Source organism: Aedes albopictus, chromosome 2, assembly GCF_035046485.1.
Source record: "Aedes albopictus strain Foshan chromosome 2, AalbF5, whole genome shotgun sequence".
Taxonomy (NCBI): Eukaryota; Metazoa; Arthropoda; class Insecta; order Diptera; family Culicidae; genus Aedes; species Aedes albopictus.
In genome coordinates this window covers 222,151,040-222,164,033 of record NC_085137.1, presented here as the reverse complement: position 1 = coordinate 222,164,033, position 12,994 = coordinate 222,151,040, and the positions used below count along the sequence as shown (strand labels likewise).

Sequence of the window (12,994 nt, the reverse complement as noted above, 5' to 3'; positions counted from 1 at the left end):
CCTAATACCTTTCATTTTCGTTTTATGATGGCTTTAAGAACCTCTTCTAGTCTGTTTGACTTCAAAATGTTACTTGGGAAGTGCAGCTGTTGCCAGAGCTCAGTGCTAACGTTCTGTCCGTGAGCCAAATTGTGAAGCAGTTACTAGCAATGCTATTGAAGACACTTTAGTGCTATAACAGTGAGAGTAACACGTTAACAGATTCAGAGATCAAAATGGCTTCCGTGCTTACAGTGCACTGCAACAATTTTGAAATCCATCTTGGTGACTTGGCGAAGAACGAGTAGTGTGTTCATTGATCGGAGCCGGAATTGCGGTGAGCAAGGAGTTTTACGAGCCCTGCAGGCTTGCTAAAACAGAAGCCTATGCCGAAGATCTTACTATCCTGCAGAAACAGAAAGAATCAGAGGGACATTGTTCGTTGAAACTTGACCAAAACTTGAGTAAAAAGAAAATCGGGTCAAGTACTGTTCCTTTTTATTCCATTTAGAATCCTTTGACAGCATCATTAGCAAATTTATACGTACTAGCTTTTATAACTAAACGCAACACGATGAAATTCCATATAACAACATTATATTCTAAAAGCATTTAGGCAGTCACGCCTTTCTATTTTGTACAATACGTTGAAAAAAGCTCGCCTGTTCTACACAAATCAGCGAGTTGCTGGTAGTAATGGCCAATTTCTGAAAGATTTAGAATTTTTCTGTCTCGTGCAGTATTCTGGACCTCATAATATATGTTTTTAATTACTGAAAAACTTTCGTAAGATATCATAGCTCAACTCTTTCAGAAATTACGATTTTTCTATGACTAACTCATAACTTCATCATGATTTCCTTCAATTTTTTTGTCCAGAAAATGGAAACCCGTCCGAAGCTTTTTTTGTAAATGTCTACACCATATCTTCCACGACTAACTGGAGTTCTTTCAATTTTTATCCATCCAGTTTGTCTATGATTACCAGCAATCTTGGAGAGTCCTGGATCTCTATTCCTCTAGTAATAAACCTTTAGTTTATTGTTCCGAGTACATCCTTGCCGGAATTCCCTTAAAGACAGTTTTATGTACTCATATACTCATCTCAGAGTATAATAATATAGAAATGTCAGTTGACGTATTCCTGGTTAAATACTTGGAAGAATTCTTGAAGGTTTTCTCGTAAAATTTTTGAAATTATCACTGGAGGAAACCCTTGATGTAAGCCTCGATGTAGGAACTCCCGGAGAAATTCCAGAAAAAATTTCTGAATGTATACCTGATGGGATTCCGAGAGGAATCCCTGGATAAATCACTAGAGAAATTCTGAGAGGAATCCCTGGGAAAATTTCGGAAGAAATCTCTTGTGGAGTTCTGAGAGGATTTTCTGAAGAAATCATTGGAGAAAATTCTGGAAGAATTCCTGGAAGAATTGTAGAAGAAATCCCTGTAGAATGTCCTGGAAGAATCCCTGAAAGAAATCCTGGAGGAGTCTTTGGAGGAAAAGCTGAACCTCACGGAGTTCCTGAAGGAAACTCTGGAGGAATTCCTGGAGAAATCCCTGTAAAAATTCCTGTAGGAATCTCTAGATGAATTCCTGGAGTAATTCCTAGAGGAATTCTGGGAGGAATCCCTGGAGAAAGGATAGCAAGTTTCAACTGGATGGTTGTTAACTTTGGGAGATTTCAGATTTCAATCGAATAGATTACGTTGATCAATTGCTTATCATCGCCGAAGTTTAGGTTTGGCTATCGAGCCCTGAAGATAGTTCAATAGCTGGACCGAAACGTCGGCGATGATAAGAAATGAATCTTACTGAAAGCCGGAATCTCCCAAAGTTCCATGGAGAGATTTTCTCTTGAGAAATTCCTGAAAAAAATCATGGAGGAATTCTGAAGGTACACGTGGAGAAGAATTTGAAGAATTATTGTGATAAATTCATGAAGGAATTTTCGAAGGAATTCCTGAAGGAATTCCAGTGGGAATCCCTGGAGGAACTCTTAGAGAAATCCCTGAATCAAATCCTGGAGAATTCTTGGGAGAAGTGTCCGGAGGAACATCTGCACAAATTCCAGGCGGAGTCCCTGAAGAATTTTCTGGATAAATATTGGTTAATTTGCGACCGCCTTGATAATTTATGGGTTTTTTTTGTCGCTATATCGGTCTTCGGGATTCTTTAAAAACAACCGTTTAGGTTAAAAGCCGGCGTTTCGAATGTTTATTCATTCATCCTCAGGGAAAACTACAAATTTCACATGTAGTCACTTATTAACATATAACATACAGATTATTCAATTTACTTACACCAAACAGTTATTTCTATGTCAAGTGGTTTTAGAACATGGATTATGAAACGGCTGAAAAGTGACACTGCAATATTTAAACAAAATTCGGATAAATTAACGGAGAAACACCTGGAGGAATTTTTGGAGCAATCCCTGGAGGAATATCTGAAGGAATACCCGAAGGAATCCCTAGAGGAATTCCGGGAGAAATTCCTGGGGAAATTTCTGTAGAAAACCCTTATGAAATTCCTGGAGGAGATCCTAGAAGCATTTCTGGAGGAATTCCTGAAGAAATCCTTGGAGGAATTCCAGGAGGAAGCCCTGGAAGGATCCCTGGAAGTATTCATGGAAAAATCCGTGAAGTAATCCCTGAAGTAATGCTTGAAGGAATCACTGAAAGAATTTCTAGAGGAATTCCTTGATAAATTAATGGAGAAAACCCTGGAGGAATTCTTGGAGGAATCACAGGAGGAATTTCTGAAGAACTACCTGAAGGAATCCCTGCTCTTCTTCTTATTCTTCTTTATGGTTCTACGTCCCCACTGGGACTTGGCCTGCCTCGCTTCAACTTCAACTTTCCAGGGATTCCTCCAGGAATTTTTCTAGGATTTTTTTCCTTCAGGAATTCCTACAGGGATTCTCCCAGGGATTTCACCTAGGATTTCTCCAGGTTTCTTTGGATTCCTCTAGAAATTTCTTCAAAGATTCTTTCAGAAATTGCCGTAGTGATTTTTCCCTGAATCTCTCCAGGAATTAATCCAGGAATTCCTCGATGGATTCTTTCATAGATTCCTTCAAGAATTGGAATTTATACAGGGATTCCTCAGGGTCTCCAGTTAGCCTAGTGGTTAAGGCTATCGTACACCCATCCGGAGACGGTGAGTTGGGTTCCCGTTCCGGTCAGGAACATTTTCTCGCTTCCTTGGGCATAGTGTATCATTGTGTTTGCCCCACAATATACAAATTCATGCAATGGCAGGCAAAGAAAGCCCTACAATTAATAACTGTAGAAGTGCTCAATGAACACAAAGTTTAAGTGAGGCAGGCCAAGTTCCATTGGGAACGTAGAGCCATGCAGAAGAAGCAGAAGTTCCTTCAGAAATCCCAAAAAGGCACTCCGGAATCAATCTTAGGGAAGAATGTCCAGAATAAATTCAGAAAAACTCTGACAGATATCCCAGGATCAGCACCGGAAAGAATCTTCTGAGAGAAGACCCAGAAGAAACTCCGAGAGCAATCTCAGATAAAACTCCAGAAGAAATCCCACGAGCACCTTTAGGGAATATACCAGCTGAAACTCCTGTAGAAATCCAGGAAGACAATCTAGAAGAAATCTTACGCAGATATCTTGAAGAAATTGCAGGAGAAACTTCGGGCGAAATATCGGGATGAAGTCTTGCAGAGAATTCTGAAATATTTTAGGGGGAGTTCTAGAAGAAATCCAACTCCTGTCGAAAGTCTGGAAGTAATCCCGGAAAGATCTTCTGGGGAAGTCCCAAAAGGATAAATCTTCAAGAGTAGACTTCACTTCTTACAATACTTCCCTCGCATTCGAGCTCTCTAGAAATGGCCCCAAACTTTAAGGGCGATAAAAATCGAACTATTTTATATTGCAAAAACTTAAAAGAAAAAGTTTTCAAATCGGTCAACTAGTTTTTAAGATATCGTGATCACCGTAACGGCACTCGACGGGCTTGGTGGTATTTTGACTACCGCTTCTGATTCGTATGCAGAAGGCCCTGGGTCCAATCCCTGGCCTGTCCCTTTCCTTCTACTTTGTATCTTTCTATATACTTTCTCTCTTCTAGCTACCTATACAACTCATATGTTCATAGCCATAGCTAGAACCAGAAACGGTTTAAAAGCCGTTTCTCCTCCTTCCAACTTTCACAGCACAGTGTTTAATCTATCATATAACGCCTACGAATTATGCCATCACGCGAACTGTGCCGCAAGCTTCATAGTAATAGTCACACGAATCTATCGTCTTACGCCTGGCATCCACGCACCAATACGTGAACCCTCTGCCAACCATATCCCACCAACATTCCGACATCCGCATGAATTTGTGCAGACGCTGGGGTACATGCGGTCTGCTGTGGTTACAAACGATTGCAATCATCACTTCCTTCCCCTTCCACACATTGACCTGCAACCTGTCACCCAAAAATAGAAAGATCACCAACTATCACACCCTGAAGATGTCTGCTAGTCCCCGGCAGATATCTCATTGGTTCGTTGTGTGAGTGTAGCTGGTCTGGCGATACTGGAGTAGCATCCACGGGCGGTCAATCAAGCTCAAACTCAAGCTTCAAACGTATCGCTTTTTTGTAGTATGTTCAATAATTGTAGTGTAGTAAACTCGTTTTGATTCAAACGAACATGTTCCACAAGTAGTATCTACTACAAAAAATGTAGGTTTTATACTTTTTAGTCACACGACCCGTGTTGCATTCTCACCTTTATGTATTAATATATCCTCGATCTGAAAATAAAAACAAAAATATTTTTATTAGAAAGGTCGGAGTTGTGGTGTTAAATATGAACCATTTAACTTATACGTTTGGGCTAGTGAGAAGTCCCTTTGTTCTGAATTCTGTGCATCTTTCAAGGTACATCATAATTTAAAAACTTGTGCCAACCGATAAACAAATTTGCCCTACAAAATATTATAAAACAAAAAACAAGAATAGCACTCCAATATATCTTCCACGGCCTTCGGGACCAGTTCCGATAAAATAAAGCTGACACCCCACAACTCCAATTAGCTTAATAATAATCCACAATTAAAACACGTTAATTCAATTTCCTTGGCGTCCGCGGATTGCTTGCAAGCCAGCCGCATTCACGAATAAAAACGACAATGTTATGCCTCCCGTCGCAAATAACGGCCATAAATACAGAACCCGCGACACCTCGCCGAACAACGAACACGGGAGAAGCACACTGGCTGGATGCCCCAGCTCCGGTCGGTCCCTTCTTCTTCTAGGTGGAATCGCTGCGAGTGCTCGTAACTCATCCGGTCGTTGAATATCTCTATATCGAGAGCTTGTACGGCATCCGCGAGTAGAATAGTTGTTTTAATGTTTACCTTCGGGAGTATACCCGGTGCAATTTATCCATTTTTATCTCGTTGCATGTGCAGGTCGTACATGCACCCATTGTGGAGACAGACAGTAGGTAGACCGTCGACGTCGTCGTCGTCACGTCAATCGGAGTTGGATCATGGCATGGCGGGATTGCGTGCGTGGGCGTTTGGGAATGAGTTTCTGGTGCTTTGTTGACGCCCCCACCGACCGACCGCTTCCATGGCCCATTAGTAACACTATGCGCTGAACGCTCTGCGTAGAGCTAGTAGTGCATATGGCTTGGTTCAGCCTGGGGGTCTGGTGATCGTGCCTGCAATGCACTCTTAAATCTCAGGTAATTAATTTTTCGTTGTCTCAATCTCTTAGTCCGGACTGAACGAATACGTGGAGGAAATATGTAGATTTCACTTTTGCTCACAACTGCTCGTTTAAACATAAGTTTACGATCAAGTTTGAAGCAGAACGAGGTTCTAGATGTGGGTTCGCATACTGATTGTGTGAACTGGTGTATGCAGACTGTAGCTTTTATTTATTGTTAGTATGCGAATAAATAAGTCTAATAAAGTATTTTGTTGAAATGACCATGGTTTGAGTAAGGTTGATTGATAAAAACTGAGTTGAAATACACTTCATGCTCAGCCTACACGCCGCCAAATTCTAAGCCTCTCCTGGACCACCAAGAAGGCCTGCTTCGGAGAAGGCCAAGTGCACATCGCACCCTCAACGTTAGCTGCGTAGCTATGCAGCAACGAAAATCTATGACTCGCTTTGGGGAGTCCACCAAGGTAGCATGCTGGCGCTCAGCCAGCTTCCCGAGTGATCCCTACCACTCCTTTTGTCCTCAGAAGACGAGCATGGTCAACCCCCACCCCGCTCCCAATTGTTCTGTAAGCATCTCATGAACTGCTACTGCGTACAACGCGATATGGTCTGCTGAAAGCTTAGGCCCTATCAGCTAGCATCAGCAAAATTTGCTGACAGTGGGTCCTCCACCTGCCCGGCTCTTATACTCCGGGCAGACATGTTATTATTATTATTATTATTTCTTTATTATAGAGATTTTCAGCCCTAGGCTGGTTCATCTCTTTAAAAATATGACGGGGGTTGAGAAGGGAAAGAGGAGAACCCTGGCAGAATCAGGGAGGGGAAAAGGGTTTAACAGAGTTTTTGTGCGTAGTATGAACGCGAAAATAACTGGCAACTGGTGGGGTTGTCTGGTCCGAGTCTAGCTGGGTCTGTCATAATCAAGCTTGGTAGGTCTTGTAATAATCCATCGGGGTCCGTTTTCGTTGCAGGTCAGTCTTCTTGGTTTGTAGCTCCGTTCGTGTTCCAAATACAGTTCCTGTGGTGCGGTCTGCCTCAGAATCTCACTCCGTGCCAGTTCGGGTTTGGAATCCACATGAAACCGGGATGAGTGAGTCGCAGGTTAGTTTTGTTGTTGTCCGTGTCAGGCTGGGTCTTTCATTGGCTTGAGGGAGTGGATGTTTGGTTCCTTAGAAGTGTCCGTTGTTTGAGCTGGGTCGTTATCGGGGTTTGTGGTTACAAGTTCAATTTCAAAGAGAGTGCCCTTGATGTGCTCAGGGCTCCACCCTGTGCGAGTCCTGGCTTGGAACCCACAGGGGGCAGAGATGACGAGCCACGGACAGTGGGATGTTTTAAATTTGGTCGTACAGCCCTGCGTCTTTTAGAAATAGAAGCAACGTTGTTTGCCGGACCTCATCTGGAGATAGAGCGCTTTGTATGTCCGTAATATTGTACTGAGTACGTAGATCCTCCAAGGTTCTGCAGTTTGCGATGTTCCACTGAATTTGGTTCTGAGCAGGAATCGCAACGAAGTCGGAAATTTCCGGCGCCGCCCATACTATGGGAAAGTCTAGTATGCCCTGTTCGCAGTCTAGACAGAACAACTTGATCTCTTCGAGATGTCAGGTCCGGCCAACGCTGCGGGCTCGGTTTGATCTTCCGGATAAAAAGTGTTTGCCTCGACCAGAGAGAGTCCCACGCTTCTCTGACCCTGTGTCTAAGCCACATCTTGACATCGTCCCCCGGTATCTTCGGGGTGAGGAGTGCTCCTTCACGACCGAGAGAAGCCAGGCTGTCAGCTTCTTCGTTCCCCTTGATACCGCAGTGGCCCGGCACCCACATGAAGGTGACCTCATTTTGGCATTCGTTCAGCAACTCCTGAATCTCCTGGACGAAAGGATGTTTATTACTAGGGCTCTGCAGAGCATCGAGTACGCTGGCCGAATCTGACACGATTAGCAGTGGGGCAGAGCGGGGGTGAGCAATGGCTCGCGATATCGCTGCCGCCTCGGCTGAGAACACCGAGCACAGGCTTCCTAGTCGGTGAAACTCGTTGTAGTCTTTACTATGAATGCCGATGCCAACCAACTCATCCTTTTTAGAGCCGTCAGTGTAGATAATTTCCGTTTCTCGGTACTTCTCACAGACTCTTCTTGCAAAGCTGGCCTTGACGCTTTTAGGGTTTGCGCCTTTGCGGAAATGCCTCTTGATGGTTACGTCCACCATTGGCTTCTCTGCCGCCCAGCTTCTAGGGCCGATCCGGTGGAGACCAGCCACCGGGGGAAGCCGAGGGATGGCCATATCCGTTAGGGCTCGGTTGGCTTGGTTGCCGAGGAAGCCAACGGACATCGTCAATTGTGCTCTGTAGGTATCCGACGGCTCGGCAGCTAATCGTCAAGGTTAGCTTATGTTGAAACGGCAGTGCACCTATCTCGGCACAAGCTGCCAGGGCAGGTGTTGACGGTAATAAACCTGATATTGTGCGGATTGCACCGTTGTAAACTGGTCCTAGGGTATTCAGTAACTGCTCCGTCGCCCGGCAGGTGATTTCGACCCCGTAAAAAATTCGGCTGGTGATAATAGCATCGGCTACTCGAAGACGGGACTGTCGGTCACTACGCGTGCGTTTCCCAGATATCGCTCTGAGCAGATTTAATCGGGTCTTGCATCGGTCCTTGGCCTTGCCAAAATGGTTGCGAAATGAAAGCGTTCGATCCAGTGTGATTCCAAGCACTTCTAAGGTTTTTTGATTAGGGATCGGAACACCTTTGACTTTCAGCTGTGCTGAGGGATGCGTGTGACGATGTTCACAGATATGCAGCCGGGCACATTTTTTAGCTGCAAGCTCAAAACCATTTTTGTCCGCCCATCCAGCGACCGCAGTGACTGCGGCTTGCAGCTTCCTCCGTGTGGCCTTTGGGTGTTTACCGGTGACTAGCAACAGAATGTCATCTGCGTATACTAGGATGTATACTCCTGCTGGCAAGATGTTGAAAACACCATTCATTGCTACCAGGAACAGGGTTACCGCAATTACCGAGCCCTGGGGGACTCCAGTTTCCTCTCGAGTTGGCTTGGATAAATGGTTGCCAACTTGGAAAGTGCGGTTGGTAAGGTAGTGCTTGATGAAGTGCAAACAGTGACCTGTTACGCCCCAATCGGCGAGCTGCTGCATGACTCCCGGCATCCAGGCTCTGTTATACGCTTTAGCCAAGTCTAGTGATGCTACCTTAATGTGGTCTCCTCTCTCCAACGCTTCGTCTAAAATTTGGCCCAGGGCGGCCAGGTATGACCCCGTGCCGTGGCCAGCTCTGAAGGCGTGCTGCCTGTGATCCAGACGGCCTTCGGTTTCGAGGTGATGCAAAAGCCGTCTGTTTACCAGTCGTTCCATCACTTTGGCAATGCAGCTTTTTTTTTTTCTTTACTTAAAACGTGTTTATTTATATTCTGGTTTTGTTTGTACAGTGTTACAAGCACATGTTATTAAAAACAATTCAATAGTTTACAATTGTATTACAATCAAAACTAAATTTTAGAACATCAACGGATAGCACTTCTGGATCATTTGAAAAAACATAATTTAAAAATTCTACAAATATTCGAGATGCTAATGTTTTTTCTACCTCAGTGTATGCTCTCAAAACTGGAAACTTAAAAGTATCGAAGCTAACATTTCTGAACTTTCTCCTATTTAATAATTTTATCTTTGTTACGGTAAACCACCAACAGTTCCTAACTTTCGAGCATGTCGAAAATTTATGCTTCAAATCCTCAATTTCTTGAGGACAATAAGAACAATTTGGAGATGCACGACTGCCAAAACGAAACTGTTTTTCAGCACAAATGATTTTCTCATTGATTAGGAGAAACCATGTAACTTGATGGTCTGATGAAAGGTGTCTATCAAATACATTCTTCCAAATAACGTTCCAATTATATTGTGGATATTTCTCGATCACATGTGGCTTTGGTAACTTACTACACAAAAGGCTATAAATGCTATGAGATGTTGGATTATGTTTGATGTTTTCAGGAATGTATGCGAGTTCTAAATATATAATTTTAAGAAAATGAGCACTAACTGGTAAATCTTTAACATTTGGTGGATTTTCAATTCGGTCAGTGTAAACATGTAGAAAAGGAGAAACGTGTCGCAATTGTAAGTATCTATTGATTAGTAGAGATTTACATTTATATTCTGGCGCAATGAGACCTAAACCTCCTAGTTTTCTGGGTAGACAGAGTTGATCGAAGGAGACTCTCAATGTACTGCGGTACCACAAAAAATTTCCGTAAAGTGTTTTAATTTTAGCTAGCGTTTTCTTGTTAACCGAAATCGTTGACGACATATACCAAATACGAGATGATGCATAAGTATTTAAGAATATCACCTTTTGTATTAAATTCAAACTTCTAAACTGACTATTCCAAAGTAAAAATCTCAAACTCTGTAAAACTTCATCCCAGTTCTTTTGCATCATTGAATTGCTGTTGTTGTTGTACCACAATCCAAGGATTTTTAAGTTCTCGTTCTGTTCAACCCAATCAGGTAAGATATAATTGTTGTTCGATCCTATTTTCATTGCCTTAGTTTTTTCATATTTAACTTTTGCTCCCGCTACTGATTCGAAATCTTCGAATATTTGCTTAACTTTGCAAAGCTTTCGAATATCTTGTATGATCAAACTTATGTCGTCCGCGTAACTGACAAGCAAATCTACGTCTACTTCACAAATCCTATTGAGTTTTTGCAAGAGCGGTTCAAGATATAAGCAAAACAATATCATTGCTAAAGGGTCGCCTTGTCGTACTGACCTCTCAATCCTAATTGATTCAGATAAATTACCGTTAATCAGAATCCTCGAAAATGTATGTTCCTGGCTAATTTTTATAAACTCAACAAATCTGTTATTTATACCCATTTTTGACAGTGTTCTTAATAAAAATCCATAGTTGACCCTATCGAACGCCTTTTCTAGATCAAATGAGATAAGTACTCCTTTCTTCTTTTTTAAGTTAATTTCTAAAATTTTATCTCTAATTCCACATGTGGCTTCAAAAATTGTTTTTGAGCCATTAGAACACTTTTGTGTATTGGACAATAATATCCCATTCAGTTTTATCAAACGATTTTTCAGAATTCTTGACACTAACTTATAATCAAAGTTTAATAAAGTAATCGGTCTATAACCACCTAAACTGTTATTCGCATTTTTCTTTTTAATTAAAACAATCACTCCTTCTAAAAATTTCGCTGATGTTTTTCCGTTAATTACTTCATTTGCTACAAAGACAAGTTCTGATTTGATGATTTCCCAACATTTAACGTAAAAAGTTTTAGTTAAACCGTCACTACCAGGACTTTTTCGCGATTGACTAGACTTTATAGCTTTTAACAATTCATCTTCTGAAATTGGATCCATCAATTCTCTATTCGCAGGAAAATTATCTGGTACTGTGTTCTCTGGCTCAAAAGAGCTCGATGCATTTGTTGGACTATTAGCATAAAGTGTTTTGTAAAATTGCGTTATTTCTTTGGTGACTATCTCAATGTTCGATTCTTCTTGTCCGTGTATAAATAAAGATTTTATTTTGGTTTTTTCTCTACGTTGTTTTTGTTCTCCCACCTGATAAATTGATGCATTTTCCCCACATATGAATGTTTCGGAACGAGTATAGAAATGATTGGTTATCTCCCTTTGCAAAGCAAGCATCTTACCTTTTACTTTTTGGATTTCACTCAATAACCCTGGATTCGTCAAATAATCTTTATATAAAATGTTTAACGCTGCGTAAAAAAATTCCATTGAATCATGATAACGTCGTTTGAGTAAGCTGTATTTCCACTTGAAAAAAGAAGCTGTTTTAACTTTTGCATATTCATTCCACCACGAAAACCAAGAATCAAAATATCGTTTTTGACTCACCCAATATGCCCACTTTTCCCTATACTCTGCTAAGTTTTCCTCCGTCAAAACAATATCATTCAATCGCCACAATCCTCGTCCAAACGATCTACCCAAATTTGGTAGTCTAAGTTTCATAATTACTACCTTATGATCGGAAAATGAACAAAGATTTGTCTGCACAGTTCTCACTTGCTCCTTCAAATCCTCACTTACATAAATTCTATCAAGTCGCGCCCCCGATCCGTTTCGAATAAAAGTGTAATCAACTGTGTTTTTATGAACTATTTCCCATGCATCTTTCAACTTCAAAGATTGTACAAAAAACTTCAACGATTGACTGAAATTCGAACTATGATTAGCATCTTTCTTGTCGATGACCGAATTGAAATCACCTCCAACAATCAACCTTGCGTCTCCATGATTAATGTAGTAGTGCACCGTGTCTGTGAAGAATCTTTCTCTTAGAGCTTTTTGAGCGCTACCGGAAGGAGCATATATGTTACATATAGTTGTGTGGTTTTCAATTTTTAAGCTTATTATTCTGGAGTCGATACTTTTTTGTATATGTGATGTTTTGATATGAGATTTGACCAATATAGCTGTACCACGTTTGTTGAGATCAATGTTTGAAAAGGTATCGAAACCGCTAATGTTAATGTGCTCATGAACTTCCTGCTACATCAATACATCTAGATCCATCATATAGACGAACGATCTCAAAGCATTTAATTTGTTATCATTTGCAATTCCATTGATATTAAGAGAGCCAATGTTGTACGAGAGCATATCCATTTCACGATTACTCTGAAGAATCTATCGACAGACTAAGCTTTTTTCGCGATGGAGACTTACACACATCTGTGTGTGTACCATCCATATCATCATCAGAAATGTCGAGACCATCAAATGTGTTGGAAACTTCAATACCAGAGACGCTGTTGATCGCTACAAGTGGATCACGTGCTTCTTTTGAAATGTTCGTTTTGGCAGATGTGCTTTTCATGTTGTCGTTGGTGAGTTGATTTTTCGTTTTACTTGAGGTGTTAGTGTTAGTGTTAATGTTAGTAGTCTTAATCGCTTGTTTATCTTCTACGGTGTTAGTATTAGTAGCCTTTCTCGTTTGATGCGTAGTCTTGCTGAATAGTTGGGTTAGGTTGGTGTAGCTCGGGCCTGCCTCATCCCCTGTCTCCCCGCTTGCCACTTTTCGTGTTTCCTGACCTGACTGAGTTTTCAATGCCCCTGCATAATCAACTCCTGACGCTTTCAACCTATCACTGATGTTACCTCCATTGATCTGCATTTCCATGTATCCAGCTTCTATGCATTTCCGCCCCCAATGCACAGGTTTTCCGCAATGTCGACACGTTTGTTGTTGGTGTTTGTATGTAACCAATGTGACTTCCCCGTTGATGTTGATGTAAGATGGGAT

At 41.6% G+C, this 12,994-nt stretch overlaps 1 protein-coding gene across 3 annotated transcripts in view; it reads right to left on the bottom strand.

The window, feature by feature from the left end:
* LOC109433065 (uncharacterized) overlaps window positions 1–12,994 on the bottom strand; it is a 433,734-nt gene that overhangs the window by 315,860 nt on the left and 104,880 nt on the right. For 2 of the 3 annotated variants that reach the window (XM_062851185.1, XM_029859575.2), the window contains exon 2: window positions 4,725–4,749. The exons of the other annotated variant lie outside the window; for it this stretch is intronic. The gene's annotated coding sequence lies outside the window, so the exon portion shown is untranslated. The remainder of the gene's footprint in view (window positions 1–4,724; window positions 4,750–12,994) is intronic. 3 annotated transcript variants of the gene reach the window in all.